Below are 9,099 nucleotides of genomic sequence, written 5' to 3' on the forward strand. Positions count from 1 at the left end.
TTTTTCATATGCAGGTTGAGAGACATCGCGTTAGGCGTCTGGACCCTTGAAGCGGAGTGGTTACAGGGTTATTTTGTTATGCTATGATGTGTATATATGTACTTGGTTTTCTCTCCGCATAACTTGTTCTTTTGATCCTCCTAGAGGTTTATGGAGAGGCAGGATTGTGTATATGTACTTTTCGGTTTTGGGATATGTATGTATATATGTGTAAATATTCTCCGGCCAGTCTTGACTTTGCAGACTGAGTTATGAGCTTGTTATTTTGTTCCTTTAGCACTCTATTCCTACTTCTGTTATCTTATGTTTAATAATTATGATTTTCTTAACACTTAAGTTAACTCGTACCTTGAGCGTTGCGCTTTTACTTCGCGATTTTTGTTTTCTCTTTTCTTCAAGGCTCCTAGCATATTATAATTCTTCTGCTATTATATATACTCATTTTATTTTAGAGGTCGTAATACTACACCATCTATGTTTTACGGCTTAAACGTAAAGCTTAGTATGGTAAGGTGTTACACATGCCACTATAATGAATATTTGGACAACGTTACAATCAAGTTAGCCAATTTCATTTGATTTGTGAGAGACAAATAGACAATATGATAAAATTGTCCTCCATTTATAAAAGTTAGAAATTTTTTATATTTAAATTTTATCAGAAATATATTTATCAAAAACTTAAAAAGTCAAAGATTTATTTATTTTTTTAATTTAAAATTATTATCTTTAACCCATGTCTTAATGTCACACTCTATGCAGCATCATAAATATAAAAAGATGTCTGAGAATACCTACTGTTCCTACCCTGGCCCAATGATAAAGGCCCAGGTCCAAATAAAAGGCCTAATCCGAAGGATTAAGCCTAGCTAAGCACCGACCTTCATATAAGAAGTCGGTGTTGACTACGACTTACTCTAAAGAAGTCGGACATGAGATTAGCTGGCAGATAAACACTCATTCAAATGAGTAACCGCCCCTAAAATCTCTCTACCCGTTTCGTCAAGCCATATCTTAACCCCCCTAAGATAAAGGGACGGTTAACACCCAAAAGATACGGCACTACTCCAACGGTGGTTATTGGCTCACCACTATAAATACACTGACACCCCTCAGGTATCTCTAAGCCCAATACTCTCTAGACCTGCCAACACCCTTGCTAACTTAGGCATCGGAGTGTCTTTGCAGGTACCACCCCCCATTCATTCACTCACACAAGTCGGAAGGAGGCTCCAGCGTGCGATCCAGCTCGGAGACTACCATCCGCGGGCGATTGGGCCAACAAACGTCATCTATTCTACTAATCTCCGGTTACCCACCGTAACATTGGCGCCGTTGCCGGGGACCCGAGAGATCATCCATCGATGGCGGACAGATCCCACGAAGAAGGCCATGTGGAGACAGATTCTGAACAAGAGAATTTGGACACAGGCAATAACGATGTGGACCTCACCCTCCACCAGGAAATTGACAATCAGCATAGAGAGGGCACCTCCGGGGTAAAAAACGCAAAGGTAAACTCCTCAGAAGGACGCGAATCAGAAAAAGGAGGACCATCCCATGTAACTGAACTCATGGGGTTAGTCCACAGCCGCCTGGAACAGTTAGAACAAGAGCGGGAGCGGCAAAAGGAAACCGAAAAGAGCCTAAAAGAGGAGATGGAACGATGAAAAGAGTTGGAAAGAAAACTCTTAAAGTTAGAATCCTCCCTCAAAGGTCGTAACTCCCGTGATGAACAAGAAGAATTGCCTTTAGGTGGGGAGGATCCTTTTAGCGAGGACATAATGAGAGCAAAAGTTCCGAGGAACTTTAAAAGCCCTGATATGGACCTCTACGATGGAACCACGGATCCAAAGCATCACCTGAGTAACTTCAAAAGTCGGATGTACCTAGCCGATGCTTCCGACGCTACGCGATGCAAAGCTTTTCTGACCACTCTATCAAAAGCAGCAATGAAGTGGTTCGATAGCCTCCCCCCGAGGTCGGTTACTAGCTTCGAAGACCTCTCAAGGAAGTTTTTGATGAGGTTCTCAATCCAGAAAGACAAAGTGAAACATGCACCGAGCCTCCTGAGAATAAAACAGGAAGTCGGAGAACCTCTGCGAGCCTATATGGAAAGGTTCAATAAAGTATGTTTGGAAATTCAAGACCTGCCCACAGAGGCAGTCATAATGGGGTTAGTCAATGGACTCAGAGAAGGTCCCTTCTCACAGTCCATATCTAAAAGACACCCCGTTTCTCTAAGTGATGTACAAGAAAGAGCTGAAAAGTACATCAATATGGAGGAAAATGCCAAATTAAGACACCTGAGCTGGCGACCTGGGGCCCCTCCCTCAACAAAAGAGAGGGAAAGGGAAACCAAGAAAAAGGAAGAACTCGGTCTCGAGAGGCCAAGAAAATATCACTCTTATACTCCCCTGAAAGTTTCTATAGTGGATGTATACAGAGAGATTTGCAACACTGAAAGACTGCCACCCCAGACCCATTAAAAATAAAAAAGGGGGGAGCCGCAGCGATTACTGCGAGTACCATAAAATATATGGTCACTCCACAAACGACTGCTACGATCTCAAGAATGTGATAGAAAAGTTGGCTAGAGAAGGTCGGCTTGATAGATATCTCATAGAAAGGTCGGACAGTCATGGAAAAAGAAAGCGAGATGATATGGATAGAAGAGACCCACCACCGCAGACTCCAGAGAGGCATATCCACATGATCTCAGGAGGGTTTGCGGGAGGGGGACTTACCAAATCCTCTCGCAAAAGACATCTCAAAAGAGTCTACCAGGTCGGGGAGGAGACACCCGACCTTCCCACCATTTCATTCACAAAAGAAGATGGGCAAGGAATAATCCCTGGACACGATGATCCAGTGGTAATAACTATGATCCTAGCAAATGCCCATCTCCACAGAACCCTAGTAGACCAAGGAAGCTCGGCGGACATTCTTTTCAAGCCTGCTTTCGACAAGCTAGGGTTAGAGGAGAAAGAGCTAAGAGCCTATCCCGACACCCTATACGGATTAGGGGACACGCCAATAAAACCACTAGGATTTTTGCCCCTTCACACCACTTTTTGAAAAGGGGAAAAATCAAAGACTCTGAGCATAGACTTCATAGTCATTGATGTGGGGTCAGCTTATAATGCTTTAATCGGCAGAACTACCCTTAATCGGCTCGGAGCGGTAGTATCCACTCCCCACCTTTGCATGAAATTCCCAACCTCAGCGGGAATAGCAACGGTGAGGGGAGATAAAAAATTGGCAAGGAAATGCTACAATGAAAGCCTAAACCTGAGGGGAAAGAACAGAGAAGTTCATATAATAGAGCTCGGCGGTACAAGAGCCAGAGAAGAGCTGTGACCACAACCGGGAGGAAAAACCGAGGAGATACAGGTCGGTAAAGAGGAAGGGAAAAACACTTATATAGGAGCCAACCTAGGGGAAACTCTAAAACAAGAGTTGGCTAAACTCCTAAGAGATAATTCCGACCTCTTCGCCTGGAAGGCCTCTGACATGCCTGGGATTGACCCCAAGCTCATGTCCCACAAGCTCTCGGTTCATCCCGGGTCCCGACCTGTACAACAAAGAAGACGCAAACTCGGCCCAAAACGAGCCCTAATAGTAGAAGAGCAAGTACAGGCGCTCCTGGAAGCCGGCTTTATCAGAGAGGTCAAGTACCCAACATGGCTAGCCAATGTAGTGCTAGTCAAAAAACAGAATGGCAAATGGAGAATGTGTGTCGACTATACCGACCTAAATAAGGCATGTCCTAAGGACCCTTATCCCCTACCAAGTATTGATACCCTAGTGGATTCCAGCTCGGGGTACCAATACTTATCATTCATGGACGCCTACTCGGGATATAATCAAATCCCGATGTATGAGCCAGACCAGGAAAAAACATCATTCATCACACCCAGAGCTAACTTTTGCTACGTGGTCATGCCATTCGGATTGAAGAATGCAGGAGCCACATATCAAAGGTTGATGAATAAAGTGTTTTCCCCTCACCTGGGGAGCCTAATGGAAGTATACGTCGATGACATGCTAGTGAAAACCAAGAAGGAAGTCGACCTCTTGTCCGACCTCTCACAAGTCTTTAACACCATAAGGCTGCATGGGATAAGACTAAATCCCGCAAAGTGCGCCTTCGCGATGGAGGCAGGAAAATTTCTAGGATTTATGCTAACACAAAGAGGGATTAAGGCCAATCCCGATAAATGTAGAGCCATCCTAGAAATGAAAAGTCTGACTTGTTTGAGAGAAGTCCAGCAGCTCAATGGCCGACTTGCAGCCCTCTCCAGATTTTTGGCAGGATCGACACTAAAATCCCTTCCACTATTTTCCTTATTAAGAAAGGGATGCCAATTCGAATGGACTCCGGAATGCGAGGAGGCGTTCCAAGAGTTCAAAAAGTTTTTAAGCCAACCTTCTATCCTAACCCGACCAGTACCTGGGAAAGACCTCGTCCTGTACTTATCCGTAGCGAACAAGGCTGTCTCATCAGCCCTGATAAAAGAAGACGAGGTCGGACAACACCCAGTCTACTTTATCAGTAAAGTTCTACAAGGCCCTGAACTAAGGTACCACAAACTAGAAAAGTTTGCCTACTCCTTAGTAATAGCCTCACGAAGGCTACGAACTTACTTTCAAGCTCACACAATAAGAATCCGCACGAACCAACCCATGAAGCAAATCCTCCAAAAGACGGATGTTGCAGGGAGAATGGTTCAATGGGCAATAGAGCTCTCCGAGTTTGATTTGAGATATGAAACTCGGACAGCAATTAAAGCCTAGTGCCTCGCCGACTTCGTGGCAGAATACGCAGGGGATCAAGAGGAAAAGCCGACTACATGGGAACTCTATGTAGACGGATCCTCCAACAAAACGGGAAGCGGTGCAGGCATAATATTGGTAGATGAAAGAGGAACCCAGATAGAGGTTTCCTTAAAATTTGAATTTCCGGCTTCAAATAATCAGGCAGAATATGAAGCCTTGATCGCCGGACTAAAGTTGGCAGAAGAAGTCGGTGCTACAAAGGTGATGATATATAGCGACTTCCTCCCAAATAAGCGGAGAATATCAAGCAAAGGACCCTAATATGAATAGGTACTTGGAAAAAACTTTGGAACACCTTGGGCGCTTTGCAGAAACCGAGGTCAAACACATAACTCGGGATCTAAATAGCAGAGCGGATGCCCTATCCAAGTTAGCAAGTACCAAACCAGGAGGGAACAACAGAAGCCTGATTCAAGAAACCCTCCAAGAGCCCTCGGTAGCAAAAACAGAAGATAAGCAAGAAGTACTTGAGGTAACCGGTTTAAACTTCGGATGGATGAACCCCGTAGTCGAATACATGAAATTCGACATCCTCCCTAAGGAGGAAAAAGAAGCTAAAATGATCCGAAGGGAAGCACAACACTACACCTTAGTGAGAAATATCCTTTACAGAAGGGGGATATCGACACCGTTGTTGAAATGCGTACCGACCTCAAGAACCACCGAGGTATTGGAGGAAGTACATAGTGGGATCTGCGGAAACCATCTCGGAGCAAGGTCACTAGCCAGGAAAGTAATCCGAGCTGGATTCTACTGGCCGACCTTGCAGAAAGATGCCACAGAATTTGTGAAAAAGTGTCAACCATGTCAGATGCATGCAAATTTCCACGTAGCTCCGCCAAAAGAGCTCATCAGTATTACTTCTCCATGGCCTTTTGCAAAATGGGAAATGGATTTGTTAGGTCCTTTTTTCCAAGCGCCAGGACAAGTCAAATACCTGATCGTGGGGATAGATTACTTCACAAAGTGGATAGAAGCAGAACCATTGGCCACCATCACCGCTCAAAGAAGTCGCAGGTTCCTCTACAAAAACATCATCACAAGATATGGGATACCTTATTCCATTACTACAGATAACGGAACCCAATTCACCGACGCTACCTTCAGAAGCTTAGTAGCCAGTATGAAAATCAAACATCAGTTCACCTCGATAGAACACCCACAAGCCAATGGGCAAGCCGAGGCAGCCAACAAAGTCATACTGGCAGGGCTAAAGAAGAGACTACAGGAAGCAAAATGAGCTTGGGCTGAAGAGCTCCCTCAGGTGCTATGGGCTTATAGGACAACCCCCCAATCCGCCACGGGAGAAACACCTTTCCGACTAGTCTATGGCGTAGAAGCCATGATACCAATAGAAATTAATGAGCAAAGCCCAAGGGTAGTTCTCCATGACGAGGTCGGAAATGTACGGGGACACAAAGAGGAGCTCGACTTACTCCCCGAAGTCCGAGAAGATGCCCAGATAAGAGAAGCAGCATTGAAACAAAGGATGACTACAAGGTACAACAAAAAAGTCATTCGAAGAACATTCGCCCCTGATGACTTGGTCTTAATCAGAAACGACATTGGAGTCAACAAATCAGGAGAAGGAAAGCTCGCCGCAAATTGGAAGGGACCATACAAAGTCAATGAAGTTTTAGGAAAAGGTTATTATAAAGTAACCGACCTAAACGGCACTGAATTACCAAGGTCGTGGCATGCTTGTAATATGAAAAGGTACTACAGTTAAAAGCGAACTCTACTCCCTGATGTACTCTTTTCCCAGCTTCATGATTTTTTCCCAAAAGGGTTTTTTCTGAAGAAGGGTTTTTAACGAGACATCATAGTAGAGGCTAAGGGAAAATAGGCTATAAAAACCCTTAGTAGCAAGAAGGTACCTCCCCAATAAATAAAGATCTTTTTCATCTACAATATCTCTTATAAAATCCCTTTTATTTTTCTAAGTCTTTCTACGAAACGCGCCGACTTAAGCTCGACAAAATGTGAAAATCCCATGAACCGACCTAGATGGTCGTCAGGATAAAACGACGAGGTACAAGTCGGTGTAAAGAGGTTATATGAGTTGATCGTAAAAACTCGGGAATAATTCGACTCATAAGTCGAAATGAGAACCCGAAAAGCTCAGAAATACTCCGACCCGTAAATCGGAGCGCAGAACTGAGTAGAAGAAAAACGTATCGCAAAAATAACCTAAGTCATAAGAACTCGCTAAAACAAAGTCGAGTATAGGGGATAACAAAAAGAGATTGGAAAACCTATGAAAAGTTTAAAGGCTGTCCCAAAAGTCCTTAAACAAAAAGCTCAGAAAAATAAAGAAGCCAAAGGAAAGGTTTTCAAGAAAAGATCAAGGGGACTTCAAAAAACCAAAAAGCATACACGCATAAGGTAATCTAAACCCTTATCCAAAAAGGGTATCCATTTTGTTAACTTAAAAACCCTTATCAAAAAAGGGTATTTTGTTTACGGCCTGGGAAGGCCAGAAGAAATTGTTCAAACTACACAACCAAGAATAAATAAAGAGTTTTAAAATGGGGGGCCCACAGGCCGGACCCCCAAATAGCCACAGATCATTTTTTAAGAGCAGACGGATCACCACCACCAGAGTCAGGAGGAGCGCCACCAGAAGCATCCATGGGAGATGAAGAGATCGGAGGAACCACTGAAGTACTCAGATCGTCTTTAGAACGAGGAGGAGACTCAATAATCCTCTGCCCCCGAGTCTTCAACTCTGACTCGAAAACGATTACGGGGGCAGGAGGATCTACGATGGCACCGTCAATAACAACTTTATCAGGATGTAAAGGAGAAAGATCCAAGTCGGGAGCAATAACTCTGACCTGCTCCAGGAAGATCCTCCAAGACTCCTCGGCACCATCGGCAATAGAGTCCTCCAACTCCTCATACGCTTTCCGAGAATTCAACAGGTCAATCTTCATAGACACAAGATCTTTGAATAAGCTTTGATAGCTGGCCTGCGCTGTTTTCCTCAGATCCATCTCCATGTTGCATTAGGCATGCAAAGCCTTCCCTTTCTCCCGGAGGGTATCCCTCTCCTCCCTCAGCTTGGTAATTTCCTTCCTCAACTCTCCCTCATGCTCTTGATATGCACGAGGTCGTCCCTAAAGAGCTGAGAGGAGCCCTCTCAAAAATATCCAAGAGCTTGCCGCAGACCCCCGCCGCTCTGAGACTCTCCTCGATCATAGTGGTAAGGTGGCTCCGAACAAACATATCATCCATGCCTATACGAGCATGAGGATAGATATTCTTTCGGACGAATGCAAGAGCATCCGCCTTAACCTCACCAGAAGAACCAGACTCTAAAGTCTTGCGCTTCTTGGGATCAGGGGAAGGTCAGACGACGGGGGGCGGCTGAGAGGGAGCTGAAGAAGAAATCACCATGGGATTGGAAAGAGTCCCAACGTTCCGAGGAGGAGGAGGAGGAGAGATAACCCTGGCACCACCAGCCCGAGCACGGGACTTAGCTTTAGCCTCCTGGACCCTCTGGAAAGATTCTTGAGCATTTGTCTTTGCCATTTCTGAAAAATAAAACAATAGCTAAAGAATCAAACAAGTCGGACTTTTCAGTTAACAAGTCGGAAATCTAACAGACAAGAGAAAACTACCTAGCTGCGATTGGATAAAGGCCGGAGACCCTTGGAGAAACCTTTTAGTATCCAAATATGGGGCCCTCCCCCATACTTCTCGGAGGAACCCCACAACAGCAGCCTCTACTTCATCCAGGTCATCCAGACCATATTTCTCACAAGGGGAGGCCTCTAGCCAATATAAAGGAAAGCGAGGAGAAGAATTATCATCCAGAAAAAAGGGGTGATGACCCTCTACAGATTGCACTTTGAAAAAGAAATTTTTAAAGTCATGAAAAGATTCATCAAAAAGGATAAAAATCCTCCGACCTTGTATGGTTCGGAAGGAAACCCATTGTTGTTTATTGTTCAGTCCACTAAAAGGCTTGGTCATATGAAAAAGATGGAAAAAGATTTTTAGAGAAGTCGGGAAATCCAGAGTATGGCTAATAAATTGATAAATTTTCAAGAAACCCCAGGAGTTGGGGTGAAGTTGGGTAGGGGCAACCCGACAATGCTGCAGAACAGACACCTCAAAATATGAAAAGGGTAGAAAGACGCCCAGGCGGGTGATCATGCACTCATACATAAAGAAGAAATGGGGAGCCGTTTCGTTGGCCCTCCCATGACAAACTCGGTCCTCTGAACCAGGGACAAGCAATTCATACTTAGGCTC

The sequence above is a fragment of the Arachis hypogaea genome, chromosome 16 (genome assembly GCF_003086295.3).
Source record: "Arachis hypogaea cultivar Tifrunner chromosome 16, arahy.Tifrunner.gnm2.J5K5, whole genome shotgun sequence".
NCBI lineage: Eukaryota > Viridiplantae > Streptophyta > Magnoliopsida > Fabales > Fabaceae > Arachis > Arachis hypogaea.